Genomic DNA, 14,009 nt, shown 5'->3' on the forward strand with positions numbered 1-14,009 from the left:
TTATGGTAAATGAAATGGTACATTTTGAGTTGGCTAATAATCTAGTAAAAATGATTTTTGTTTGATGATTAAGCAATATATAAGTTTTGGTATTTGAAGTGATGATATGAATTATACATGTTAAAATGTTGATTATATGTATATTGAATGCAAATCTATATTCGACCAAATGATATATGTATGTGATATTAAAGTGTGAATCATGAGTATAAATAAATGAATGTGTATATATATTCGGCTATATGATGAATTGTGAACTTGGAAGTAAATCATAATTTTGTTAATGAATATATGTGTATTTTGGCCAAAATAAAATTGATACATGGATGTATATGTGATTACATGTAAGACCACGTCCGGGACGTTGGCATCGAAATGTGATTACGTGTAAGACCGCGTCTGGGACGTTGGCATCGATATGTGATTACGTGTAAGACCCTGTCTGGGACAGTGGCATCGATATGTGATTACGTATAAGACCCTTTCTGGGACAGTGGCATCGATATGTGATTACATGTAAGACCGCGTCTGGAACGTTGGCATTGTATGATATGTGTGATTATTTGAGTATTATATTCAATTCTGAATGGTTCAACGGGCAATGATAAGTTATGATCGAATGTGTAATCGAGCTAAAAGGTTCAGGTATGTGCTTGTTAAATGCTTATATGAAAAAAAAAGAAAAGAAAAGGTAAGATAGTTATTTGAAATGTGATATAAATCATGTATGATGCAAATAGAATTCTATGTATATATGATTGACCATATTCGGCCTTGTGACTATAAAATGTGAATATTTATGAAATGAATCATGAGTTACAAGCATGAGTATGTACCCTTGATTGAGAATAGGTTGATTCGACCTTGTTATTATAATGTTAATATGCATTCTTATATATATATTTGCTTATGATTTACGAAGCTGTGAAAGCTTACTGTGTGTATGTTTACTCTCTGTTTTATAGATTTTGGAACTAGTAATGGACTCGGGGATCGTCAGAGAAATCTATCACACTATCGACTGTTTTCGGTACTGTTAGAATTAAGTGACCCAAATTCTTATTTAAATAAAATACGATGGAAAATAAAATAAAAGTAAAATCCATATAGAACTAGACTTCTTTTATTTTATTTTAGAATAAGGTTTCTTAAACCTTATTAAACTTCATCTATTTTATATTGATTAGGATAAGGTGTTTCAATCCTACTAGAATATGGCTTTACAAGCCTATAAATAGACATAGTCTATTCCTCTTGTATTGATTCAAATTTTTGACATAGTGAATTTTCTTCTCCTCTACCCGTGGTTTTTTTCCCGAAAGGGTTTCCACGTAAAATTTGTGTATTTTTTATTTTTTATTTTATTTTTCACAAGTTGGTATCAGAGCTTCCGGGTTATTCATCTCGATCACGGTAATGGCGTCTTTGAAGTATGAAATTCCGCGGTTGGATCGCAACACCAGATTTACGTTATGGCAAATTAAGATGCAAGCAGTTCTTGCACAGATGGATCTGGAGGATGCCTTGTTAGGGATAGATAAGATGCCTTCGACATTAACAGATGAAGAGAAGAAGCGTAAGGATTGAAAGGCGTTAACACAATTACATCTACATTTGTCCAACGAAATTTTGCAGGATGTGATGAAAGAGAAGACTGCCGCTGCATTATGGAAGAGGCTAGAACAAATATGTATGTCGAAAAGTCTAACAAGCAAGTCGCATATGAAGCAGCGTCTTTATGCTCATCGTTTGGAGGAAGGTGCGTCTATACACGAACACTTAACAGTGTTTAAAGAAATTCTCTCAAACTTGGAGGCCATAGAGGTTCAGTATGATAAGGAAGATCTAGGGTTGATTCTACTTTGTTCGTTGCCCTGCCTTATTCAACCTTTAGAGACACGATTTTATATAGCGCGAGTCTCTCATAGTTGATGAGGTTTATGATTCTTTAACCTCGTATGATAAGATGAAGCATCTTGTGGTTAAACCCGACTCCCAGGGAGAGGGTCTCATTGTTCGTGGGAGACAAGATCGGAATGCTGATGATGATCATGGTAGGACACAGGAACGGAATCCTCGTGGTAAATCTAAAGGTAGATCGAAGTCTTCAAACAGAGGTAAAACTTGTAACTTTTGCAAGAAGAAAGGGCACATTAAATCTGAGTGCTATAAGCTACAAAATAAGATTAAAAGGGAGCCTGCGAATCAAAAGGGAAAACAACCAGAAAATTCCGGTGAAGCTGATGTTGTAGAAGATTCTAAAGTAAGCGAGGAATGGATACTTGATTCAGGTTGCACCTTCCACATGAGTCCCAATCGGGATTGGTTTACAACTTACGAAACAAAGGTTCAAGTCGTTGTTTTGATGGGAAATAATGCTTCGTATAAAATCGCAGGTGTTGGAACAGTTAAAGTTAAGATGTTTGATGAAGTTTTCAGAACACTTAGTGAGGTACGACATGTTCCAGAATTGAAGAGAAATTTAATTTCATTAAGTACTCTTGATTCAAAAATGCAGATATCTGGTGAAAGAGGATTTTAAAGATTTCCAAAGGTTCCCTTGTTGTGATGAAAGGGCAAAGAAAAACTTCCAAGTTATATGTTTTGCAGGGTTCTATATTACTGGTGATGCAGCTGTCGCTTCCTCTTCCTTGTCAGATGATGATATTACTAAACTTTGGCATATGCGCTTAGGGCATATGAGTGAGAATGGCATAGTAGAATTGAGTAAAAGAGGACTTCTTGATGGGCAAGGAATTTGCAAACTAAATTTCTGTGAGCACTGTGTTTTTAGGAAGCAAAAGAGAGTTCGATTCACTAGAGGAATCCATAACACGAAGGGAATATTGGAGTATATTCATTTTGATCTGTGGGGGCCATCTAGAGTGCCTTCGAGAGGTGGAGCTAATTATATGCTAACCTTTATTGATGATTTTTCCAGAAAAGTTTGGGCATTCTTCCTGAAGCAGAAAAGCGATGTGTTTTCCGTATTTAAGTCTTGGAAAATTATGATTGAAAAACAGACGAGAAAACAGATAAAATACCTCCGCACAGACAATGGCTTAGAGTTTATTCTGATGAGTTTAATAGATTGTGCAAGTCAGAAGGGATAATGAGACACTTGACAGTTTGTCATACTCCATAGCAAAACAGTATTGCAGAACGAATGAACAGAACGATCATGGAGAAAGTTCGATGTATGTTGTCAAATGTCAACTTATAAAAGTCATTTTGGGCAGAAGCAGCCTCTACTGCATGGTTTTTAATCAACCGATCTCCATCCGTTGCCATGGAGAAAAAGACTCCACAAGAGGTATGGTCTGGTAATCCTGCTAATTATTCTGATTTAACGATTTTTTGGTTGTCCTGCGTATGCTCATGTTGATAATAGAAAATTGGAGCCGAGATCTATTAAATGCATTTTTCTTGGTTATAAAGCTGGTGTAAAAGGGTATAAGTTATGATGTCCTGAAAATAGAAAAGTTGTGATTAGCAGAGATGTTGTTTTTGATGAAACTGCTATGCTACCTAACTTATCTCTTAAAGACTCTTCCAATAAAGAAAATTAAAAGCAGGTGGAGCATCAGATTAATATAGAGTCAACTCCTCAAGCCAGAACAAAAGTTGAGAATAGAGTTGCTTCTTCACCACAATACTCTATCGCCAAAAACAGAACTAGAAGAGAAATTAAACCTCCAAAGAAGTATGCCGAGGCTGATCTAGTTGCTTATGCTTTAAATGTGACTGAAGATATAGATGCGAATCAAGAGCCATCTAATTATTCTGAGGCGGTTAGCTGTGAAGACTCAGAAAAGTGGATGTTTGCTATGCAAGAAGAGATGGAATCACTCCACAAAAACATAACATGGGACCTTGTGAAACTTCCTAAAGTTAAAAAGGCTGTTCGTTGTAAATGGGTGTTTAAAAAGAAAGAAGGGACTCCAAGAGTTGAAGAACCCAGATATAAAGCAAGGCTTGTTGCAAAGGGTTACAGTCAAATTCCAAGAGTGGACTTCACAGATGTGCTCCCTCCAGTTGTTAAGCATAGTTCGATTCGAGCTTTGCTTGGTATTATGGCCATGCATGATTTGGAGCTTGAGCAGTTAGATGTAAAAACTACATTTCTGCATGGAGAACTTGAGGAGGATATTTACATGCAACAACCAGAGGGTTTTATAGTCTCAGAAAAAGAGGACTATGTTTGCTTGCTGAAAAAGTCCCTTTACAGTTTGAAACAGTCACCAAGATAGTGGTACAAGAGGTTTGATTACTTTATGACTTCTCATGATTTCAAAAGAAGTAGTTTTGATAGTTGTGTTTACTTTAAGAAAAATAGTGATGGTTCTTTTGTGTATCTACTTCTTTATGTTGATGACATGTTGATAGCAGCAAAAGATAAATGAGAGATAAGAAATGTCAAAACCCAACTAAGTAAAGAATTTGAGATGAAAGATTTAGGACCAGCAAAGTAGATACTTGGAATGGAGATTCTCAGGGATAGAAAAACAAGTAAATTGTACCTAAGTCAGAAAGGGTACATTGAGAAAGTTATTTGCAGGTTCAATATGCAGAGTGCTAAGCTTGTTGTACTCCTTTAGCAGCCATTTCAGACTTTCATCAGTTTTGTCTCCACAATCAGATGATGAGATTGAGTACATGTCACATGTTCCATACTCTAGTGCAGTGGGATCTCTCATGTATGCTATGGTTTGTTCACGTCCAGATTTATCATATGCGATCGGTCGGTTAGCGAGATACATGGCGAATCCGGTAAAGAACAACGGAAAGCGATTCGATGGATTCTAAGATACTTACGAGGTACTACTAATGTTTGCTTACAGTTTGGAAGAACTAGAGATGGAGTCATAGGGTATGTTGATGCTGATTTTGTTGGAGACCTTGATAAAAGAAGATCTCTCACAGGTTATGTCTTTACAATCGGAGGTTGTGCAATCAGTTGAAAGCCACTTTGCGATCTCTGATCGCTTTGTCTACCATTGAAGTGAGTACATGGCAATTACTGATGCTTGTAAAGAAGCTATTTGGTTGAAGGGACTCTTTAGTGAACTCAATGAAGACCTTCAAATCAGCACAGTATTTTGTGACAGTTAGAGTGCCATCTTTTTTACGAAAGATCAAATGTTTCATGAGAGAACAAAACACATTGATGTTCAGTATCATTTTGTTCGTGATATTATTGCTCGTGGTGATATTGTTGTGAGCAAAATTAGTACTCATGAAAATCCTGCAGATATGATGACTAAGTCACTTCCTATAACCAAGTTTGAGCATTGCTTAGACTTGGTTGGTGTTCATTGTTGAAGTTAAACCCTTAAGGGGTTTTATGGAAGAGGTGGAGAACTTGTTTATTGAAAGTTCGCGATGAAGAACTTGTTCATTGAGAATTTGTGTCAAGGTGGAGATTGTTAAAATTAAGTGACCAAAATTCTTATTTAAATAAAATATGATGAAAAATAAAATAAAAGTAAAATCCATATAGAACTAGACTTCTTTTATTTTATTTTAGAATAAGGTTTTTTAAACCTTATTAAACTTCATCTATTTTATATTGATTAGGATAAGGTGTTTCAATCCTACTAGAATATGGCTTTACAAGCCTATAAATAGACATAGTCTATTCCTCTTGTATTGATTCAAATTTTCGACATAGTGAATTTTCTTCTCCTCTGCTTGTGGATTTTTTCCCGAAAGGGTTTCCACGTAAAATTTGTGTGTTTTTTATTTTTTTATTTTTTATTTTATTTTTCACAGGTACTTTATAAGTTTGAACTTGAACCTATGGCATGTATAGGCTAGATTATATTTTGGTTAAGTTTGAAGTTGTGTATATATTATGCCATGCGAAAATGGCTAATATGTTATGTAAGTATATGAAATTACAGTCAAGTTTATATGTGTCGTATGCATTGAAAATGGTTGGTGATTTTGGATGTGTTTTGGTTGATTCGGCTAAAATATATATATATGTATTATGTTTGGCTTGTTTTATTAAGGCTAAGTATGTATTTCGATTATAAGATAAATTTGTATGCTAGTTGAGTTAGGTTATTTTATATGTTAGTTGAATAATACGCATAATATATGTGAGGTTTGGAAATGTACATGGTGATATGGTTAAATTATTTCGGCAAAGTGATATTATAAGTGAAGAATTTATAATCGTTTTTATCATGGATATTAGTTGTGATTAGTAATGTGCTATAAGGTTTTATTCTATATTTAGAAATGAAGGCCGAATGTATACAAGTAGTTAAATTTATTTGTTTGGTTAGTTTTGGATATATGATTTAAGTGAGAGTTATCAACAGTCATTAATGTCCATAAATAAGTACTTTGGTTGATGGGTAATGAATTGTATATGATGTAAAATATAATAATATTATTCGACTAATGATAGTGAAAATGAAAAGGAGTAGATACTTGGAAAATGGTTGTATTTGATTTAGTTAATGGTTATATTAATGTATTTATTTATGCGCATATTTAGAATAGTGAACGAATAAATATATTATGTCATTGTATATTGATATATGTTTATATTGAAAATAGATGTATAGTTGAAACTGATGTCATAATAATTTCGGCAAAATTTAGATAAATTGAGAAGTATTTATATATTTGCTTATGTCATGGTTGTAAATTTGAATTGATTTTGATTTCATCATTTATTTGTTAGTCAAATTAATGATAGGGAAACGATAATGTTCAAACATGCTTTAAACTTGGTTAGTTAACCATTTAGGTCATAAACCAACTTAATCATAGAATGAAAATGTATATTGTGCCTATTATGATATGGTCAAAATGATAATGTGTTTTGATCTGTTTGATTTATATGATTCATATATGAAATAATGGAATGAAATAATTATATTAACTAGGATATGCGCACATGCTTATGTGGTAAAATGATATAATTGATATTTTTGCCTTTGAATTATGTGACTATATATATGTTCGTTATATGATATGAAATGATTTGAAAAGAGATTATGTTAGCTATAAGGTTTTTTTTAAAAAAAATTAATGGCTTGAGTGATTTGATGGGAATAATATATTAAGTATGAAATGAAATACATGTTAAATTTCAAGTTGTGTTTTGTCAGGTAATACCTCATAACCTCATTCTGGCGACGGATATGGGTTAGGGGTGTTACAGTGTGAGCCCTGCATTTGTTAAAAAAAAAATTTAGAATTCCATGAAAAATTTCTCGACCACTCGAATTAGTCCCGATTCACTTCTAACACGTATTTTGGGCCTCGAGGGTCCATATAAGGGACATTATGAATGTTTTACAATATGTATTTTATTTATTTATGTAAGGTTCGTAATATGTTTGAAAGGTTCGGTAATGTTCCGTAACGCTATTCTAGTAACGATTTAGGGTTAGGGGGTGTTACACCTAAACCCTAAATTCACTTAACAAATCATGTCCATATAACAACCAAGTTCAAGTTTCTAACAAATAACTCTACTAGAACATCAATTTCATTTACGGTAAGTCTTCAACCTTTGAAAGTTTTACAAATTAAACCTCGAGCTAAGTAGTTTAAGCTAAAACGAGTTCTAAAACATAAAATCACTAAAAACAGAATCAAAAACACATACCATACATAAGAATCAGCTTGGCCGAACCTAGCTCCTCTTTTGCTTTGATGTTTCGGTTTGAAAACAAGAAAATAGAGGTTGAAGATGACTTATTTTGTTTATTTCTTTCTTTTCTTTTTCTTTTTTTAATATTTCCATTAATTTAATTACTATTATAAACTTTTAAAAACTATTAATTTACAATAAAACTAATCCAACATCATCCACTAACTTAATTATGGTATAATTACCATCTAAGTTCATTATTCTTCCTTTCCATAGCCATTTAGTCCTTTTATCTAATAGAATTCAACTTTTACAATTTTGACAATTTAGTCCTTTTACCTAATTAACAATTTAAACCTCAAAATTTCATAACAAAAATTTTAATACAACCTTTAAATAACTCTATAGACATTAAATAAATATTTAAAATATTTACTCACTCGTCAAAATTGTGGTCCCGAAACCACTGTTTCCAGCACCATTAAAAATAGGTTGTTACATTTGAGGCTAGGCCGAGCCCGAACCTATTAAATGGGCCTAAAATTTTATCAAAGCCTGGCTCAGTCTATGGATAGGTCTAAGCAAACATCCACAACCCCTTAGTTTATCTTATTTTTATATTAAAATTTTAAGTATTAATTAAACTACATTTAATTATTTTTAATTTTTTCATAAGTTTTGTGATTTTTAATTAATAATATGGTTACAAAATTAAAATATATGTTTAATTTTAAAAATATAATAATTGATATTAGATTAAATTTAAAAAAACTTTTGAAATTGTTTTTAAAATAGCACTTAACCGCTAGTAAGAGATAAAAATAATTAAAGGTATTATAGATTAAATAATTAAAAAATAATAATAATAGAAATTCAGACCTAAAACAAAATCAATATAAAACGAAAAAGTAAGATGAATATGATAAAAATACATATAAAATAAATTACTAATATATGAGAATATATAAAAATAAGGGTTAAATATAAAATTGGTACCCGAACTTGTTCACTTCTCTCAGATTGATACTTATGGCTTTTTTGTCCTAGATTGGCACCTGAACTTTTTTCCGTCAATTAAATCGGTACCCAAACCTAACGCTGTTAAGTTCAAGGCAAGTGGCGAAGTAAAATTATGACACATGGCATAAATGACATCATCATGATGTCATAATCTAAAAAATTAATTTTTTTCATTTTTGACTTTTCTCTCCACTCCATTCTTTCTGTCGTTTCTATTTTTCTAAAAAAATTAATTTACTTTTTTTTTTGTTTTTTCTATCGTTTCTTCTTCTTCTTCCTTTCTCAACCAGTTTTGCTACCTCTATTGCCAGCGACTGTTAACCTCCTTTTCGGCCTAAAAATGACACCAGAGTGTAGCTCTCCGTTCACTCATTCAATTGCTCAAATTAGATTTCTCAAAAAACTTTTCAAAAGTGATAAAAGTGTCTCAAAACTTTCAAACTTTCTTAACCCCGATCTAAAGATCCAACCATCCAATAGTCGTGTAACTTCGACAACAACTTCCCTTTGGTATGGCAAACCTCTTCACCATTTAGATCTCCCAAAAATCTTTACATGGATTTTTATTTTGGCTTTTGATTTTCTCTTTCTCTTTTCCTTTTTTTTTCTGTTCTCAGAAATATTCGACAAAGAAAATATTTTGGTATTTAAAAACCATCAATAAGAAAATATTATTTTGGTAATTGATATTCTAGTTTTCTTGATCCTTTTTTGCGTGATTTGAGTCCATGCAATGGATTTTCAATGGTGGGTCTCTGTTTAAATACAAAGTTTCCATGTGATTACGATGTTTAAATCCAGAATCTAGCATTTTTGTTTAAAAATATTTTTCTTTTTTCTTTCATTTAATACAAAGTTCCAGCCTTATATTATTAATGAGAATTTAGTTTGGTTTGGTTTGTTCATAAGCATCTGCATTTTCTTTTCTTATTTTGAAGCTAAGTGATTTTTATTTCGAGTTTTAGTTCATCGCATTAGCTTCTAACAACTTCCAACCTACTCTTATTGTAACACCCCTAGCCCGTACCCGTCGCCAAACTAGGATTAAAGGCGTTACCGGACATATCGGAACATTTAGCATTCATTTCACAAAAATCATAGTATCAAAGGTCAAATATCAAAACAATGTCCCTTACATAGGTTATCGAGACCTTAATCATGCTTTAGAAAGGGGTCGGGACTAGACCAGGCTCATACAAAATTTTTCAAAACTTAAACATTTTACAAAGTTATACAGGTCACACGCCCGTGTGAACAGGCCGTGTGCCTCACACGGCTTTAGACATGCCCCTGTGTCTAGGCCATGTCAAAACAGGGTATACATACTGACTTGTCCACACGGCCATAAGACACGCCCATGTGCCAGGCCGTGCGAAAATTAGGGAGGATACTGAATTGGACCACGCGGCCAGTTACAAGCCCGTGTGTCTAGCCCGTGGTAGAAATTGACTTGGCCACACGGCCCAGCACATGCCCATGTGCGCGGCCGTGTGGTCTACTTATGCTCGTTTCAAAATGGCCCTCAAGTAATACGGCTGAGACACACGCCCGTGTCTCTGCCCGTGTGAACAAAAATAGGCCATAAACAAGGCCAATTTGCCACCCATTAAGGGTCCTCCCTACAATCATCAAATAGGCACCAAATGCACATCAAATTTCAACCATTTCACAACCAATACATACACCAATAATGTCATATAATTACCAACCAAATTCATGCTTATTCACAATTCCAAATCATACTAAATCATGAGCCAAAAATCATGCCAAAACATATGATCCACAATCTTAAATTTACTTCATTCAATCTCATGTCAAAACTTACCAAACTGCAAAATAAACACTTACGACAACTTACCCAAAATGACCTATTCTCTTGGCCATTCAAGAACATATCATATTAGCATAATTACATCACATAATTCATTTCAAAAACACATTCATATGCGCAACCAAAATCAAGCCAAATCACATGGCTAAATATATACATTACCAAACATATTCACACACTTCTAGACTATACATGCCATACTTTAACATATACATTTTCAAAAGGTACCAAAATATTCGATAGCATAGTGATGATCCTCGATGATCCTCGAGCTCCCAATAGCTACGATATCTATTAAACAATGCAAACACACACACAAAGTAAGCTTTCAAAAGCTTAGTAAACCATATACAAATAAACTTATTAACTTAATCATTTAAACATCATAAAATACATATACTTCATGGCCAAAATACTAACATATACCACATAGTTCACATATAAGTCACATATTTCCAATCCATTTGCTCATATAACATATTTTCTCATAATTATATCATATGTTCACAAAGGTACATGTACTTTCCTTTCATTCTCAACATAGTGTACAATTCAAACATACCTGAATCAAATACGCATTTCATATAATCATTCGTATCTCGGAATGCCTGTTGAACCGTTTGAAATTATAAGGATACACGGATAACTCTGAAAGCTCATACAATGCCAACATCCCAGATGTGGTCTTACATGTAATCAAATATCGATGCCACTGTCCCAGACAGGGTCTTACATGAAATCAAGTACGATACCAACGTCCCAAACGTGTTCTTACACGTAAATCATAAGTCGATGCCAACGTCCTAGACATGGTCTTACACGATAACACATATCAAATCCTATGTCATGCCATATGTATCCTAACTATTCCTAAGGTTCGTACGGGGCTTTTCGGACGTCAGAACTTTGTCGATACTTTCTCGAATGTCTCATATTCAAAACATAAATCCATTCATATATTTTTCAATAACATATAAACATAAATAAACCATTTCAAATACATTTATTTGTATAGAGACTTACCTCATCCAGATTCGGACAAATGGAGTCGATTACTCGACGACTTTTGACTTTCCACGATCTAATTCCGTTTTTTTTAATTCTTGATCTATATAAATTCAAATTTAACCCTTTTATTTGCCAAATCATTCAAATCAATCCAAAAACACATATTTAGGGCATTTTAAAAATTATCCCTCACATTTTCATATTTTTACAATTTAGTCCCTAATTCATAAAATCACAAAATACACAAAATTTATTTAGACATATGCTTGGCCAAATATTCCTATAGTTCATACAAGCCCACATATTTCATTTATTTCACATTTTTGTCCTTCAATTTACAAATCTCACAATTTAGCCCATTTTACTCAAATTCATCAAAAATTCAAAGACAAAACTTAGTAATCTAACACATATCTTTCATTTACTATCATAAAACTTCATAAATCTCATAGTTTCATCAATGGAATAACTTAAAATCATTAAAAAAATCAAAAATTGAGACATGGGCTTGATAGATTACTAAGCAACGATTACAAAAACGTAAAAATTATCAAAAACCGAACAAAATCCATACCTTAATCACCAAATTTCCTAACCAAACCCTAGCTCAATCTTTTTCGTTTATATTTCTTTGATTTTTGGTGCCAAATGGATGATAATGGCCTTTATTTTCATGTTGGTTTAATTAAAATAACTTAAATTACTAAATACCAATTTTGCCCTTGATTTATAACATATAAAACATTAATATACGAGGCCATAAACGTCCACTTACCATAAAAATGGTCCAATTGCATCATAAGGACCTCACAATTATAAAGACATAGCAAATAGGCACTTTAACAATTAGAAGGCCATTTTTACAATTTACACGATTAGGTCCTTTTATCAAATTGAGCACACAAACGATTAAATTTTCATATGAAACTTTCACACGTCAATTCACATATTATAAGCACATAAAATAATATTTAAATATTTTTCTAACTCAGATTTGTGGTCCCAAAACTACTATTCTGACTAGGGTCTAAACCGGATTGTTACACCTATCTTCCTTTGTTCATCTCTTATGCATCTTTGATCTTCCTTAATCTGTTCCATATCTTGTTTTAGGATGATCGAGGAAGGTGAAGAGAAACCAAGACTAAAGGAAGAAGTAATAACTTGTGCGGAAATCGAGCATTGGGCTTAAAATCGCTCAGTTTTTCAATTTGTATCGGACAATATTCAAACCTAGAAATAATTTTGAATTGCCCAGAAATCAAACCCAAATATTAGTTTTGAATACTCTATATTTTGGTGCAATTTTGGATTTGGAGTTAAAATTGTTAGACCGAAGGAAAAACATAGAAAAGAAATTAAAATGCCCAGAAATCAGAATGAGCTTTTATGTTGATGATGAGGAAGAAGAGAAAAAAAAGAATAAAAGAAAACTGGGAAAAGAAGGAAATATTTTCTAAAAGAAGAAGAAACAGAAGAAAAAAAAGGAAATTAGTTTTTTAGAAAAACAAAATACGATAGAAAAATAGGGAGAAAAGTCAAAAAAATAAATTTTAAAATTTTTTAGATTATGTCATTATCGTGACGTCATTTATTCCACATGTCACAATCTTATTCAGCCATCTATCTTGAACTTAACGACGTTAGGTTTGGGTACCAATTTAGTTTACGGAAAAAAAGTTTGGGTAGGAATCTGAGACAAAAAAAAAACTATAAGTATCAATGTGGGAGAAGTGGATAAGTTTAGGTATCAATTTTATATTTAATCCTAAAACTAAAACAAGGACATCATGATCTTTGTTTCTTCTTCTATCGTTTTCTTCTCTCTTTGTTTCTTTTTTTCCCTCTCGATCACGACGTCCCATACTCCCAAATCATAAAAGAAAAAATATTTTTATAATTAATTAAATTATATTTAATTATTTTCTAATATATCAAAAATATATTTTTCTAGATTTTCATAAATCTTGTAACGTTTGATTAATAATATGGTAATAAAATTAAAACAAAATAATATGATAAGTAATATTTGATTGAATTAAAAAATATTTTGGACTTATTTTAAAATGTAAATATTGAAATTTTTTATATATAGTTTTAAAATTAATTTTAATTTTTAATTAGTGAATTTAATCATGTAGATTATTAATTAAATTTAAATATTGTGCACGCTAAATAATATATTGTAACATTATTTATATTTTTAAATATTTGTTTCAATTTTAATACCATATTTAATTTCTAGAAATAATGATAAATTTAAAAGATATTTTTTAAACAATTTTAAATTTTATAATGTGAAATTGTAAGTTGAATTATTGAATATAAGCAACTTTGAAGGACTTATTATGAAATGAAACTTGCAAAGCCCCATTAAAATTGGCTTAAATAAAAAATGGTGTTTAAACTATACCATTTTTTTAAGTTAGTACCTAACCTATACTCTGTTACCCAAATTAACCCAACCATTAAAAAAATTTTAACCAACCATTTTGGAACGACCCGAATTTCGATGGCATCAAAAAATTCGTTTTT

The sequence above is a fragment of the Gossypium arboreum genome, chromosome 13 (assembly GCF_025698485.1).
Source record: "Gossypium arboreum isolate Shixiya-1 chromosome 13, ASM2569848v2, whole genome shotgun sequence".
Classification (NCBI taxonomy): domain Eukaryota; kingdom Viridiplantae; phylum Streptophyta; class Magnoliopsida; order Malvales; family Malvaceae; genus Gossypium; species Gossypium arboreum.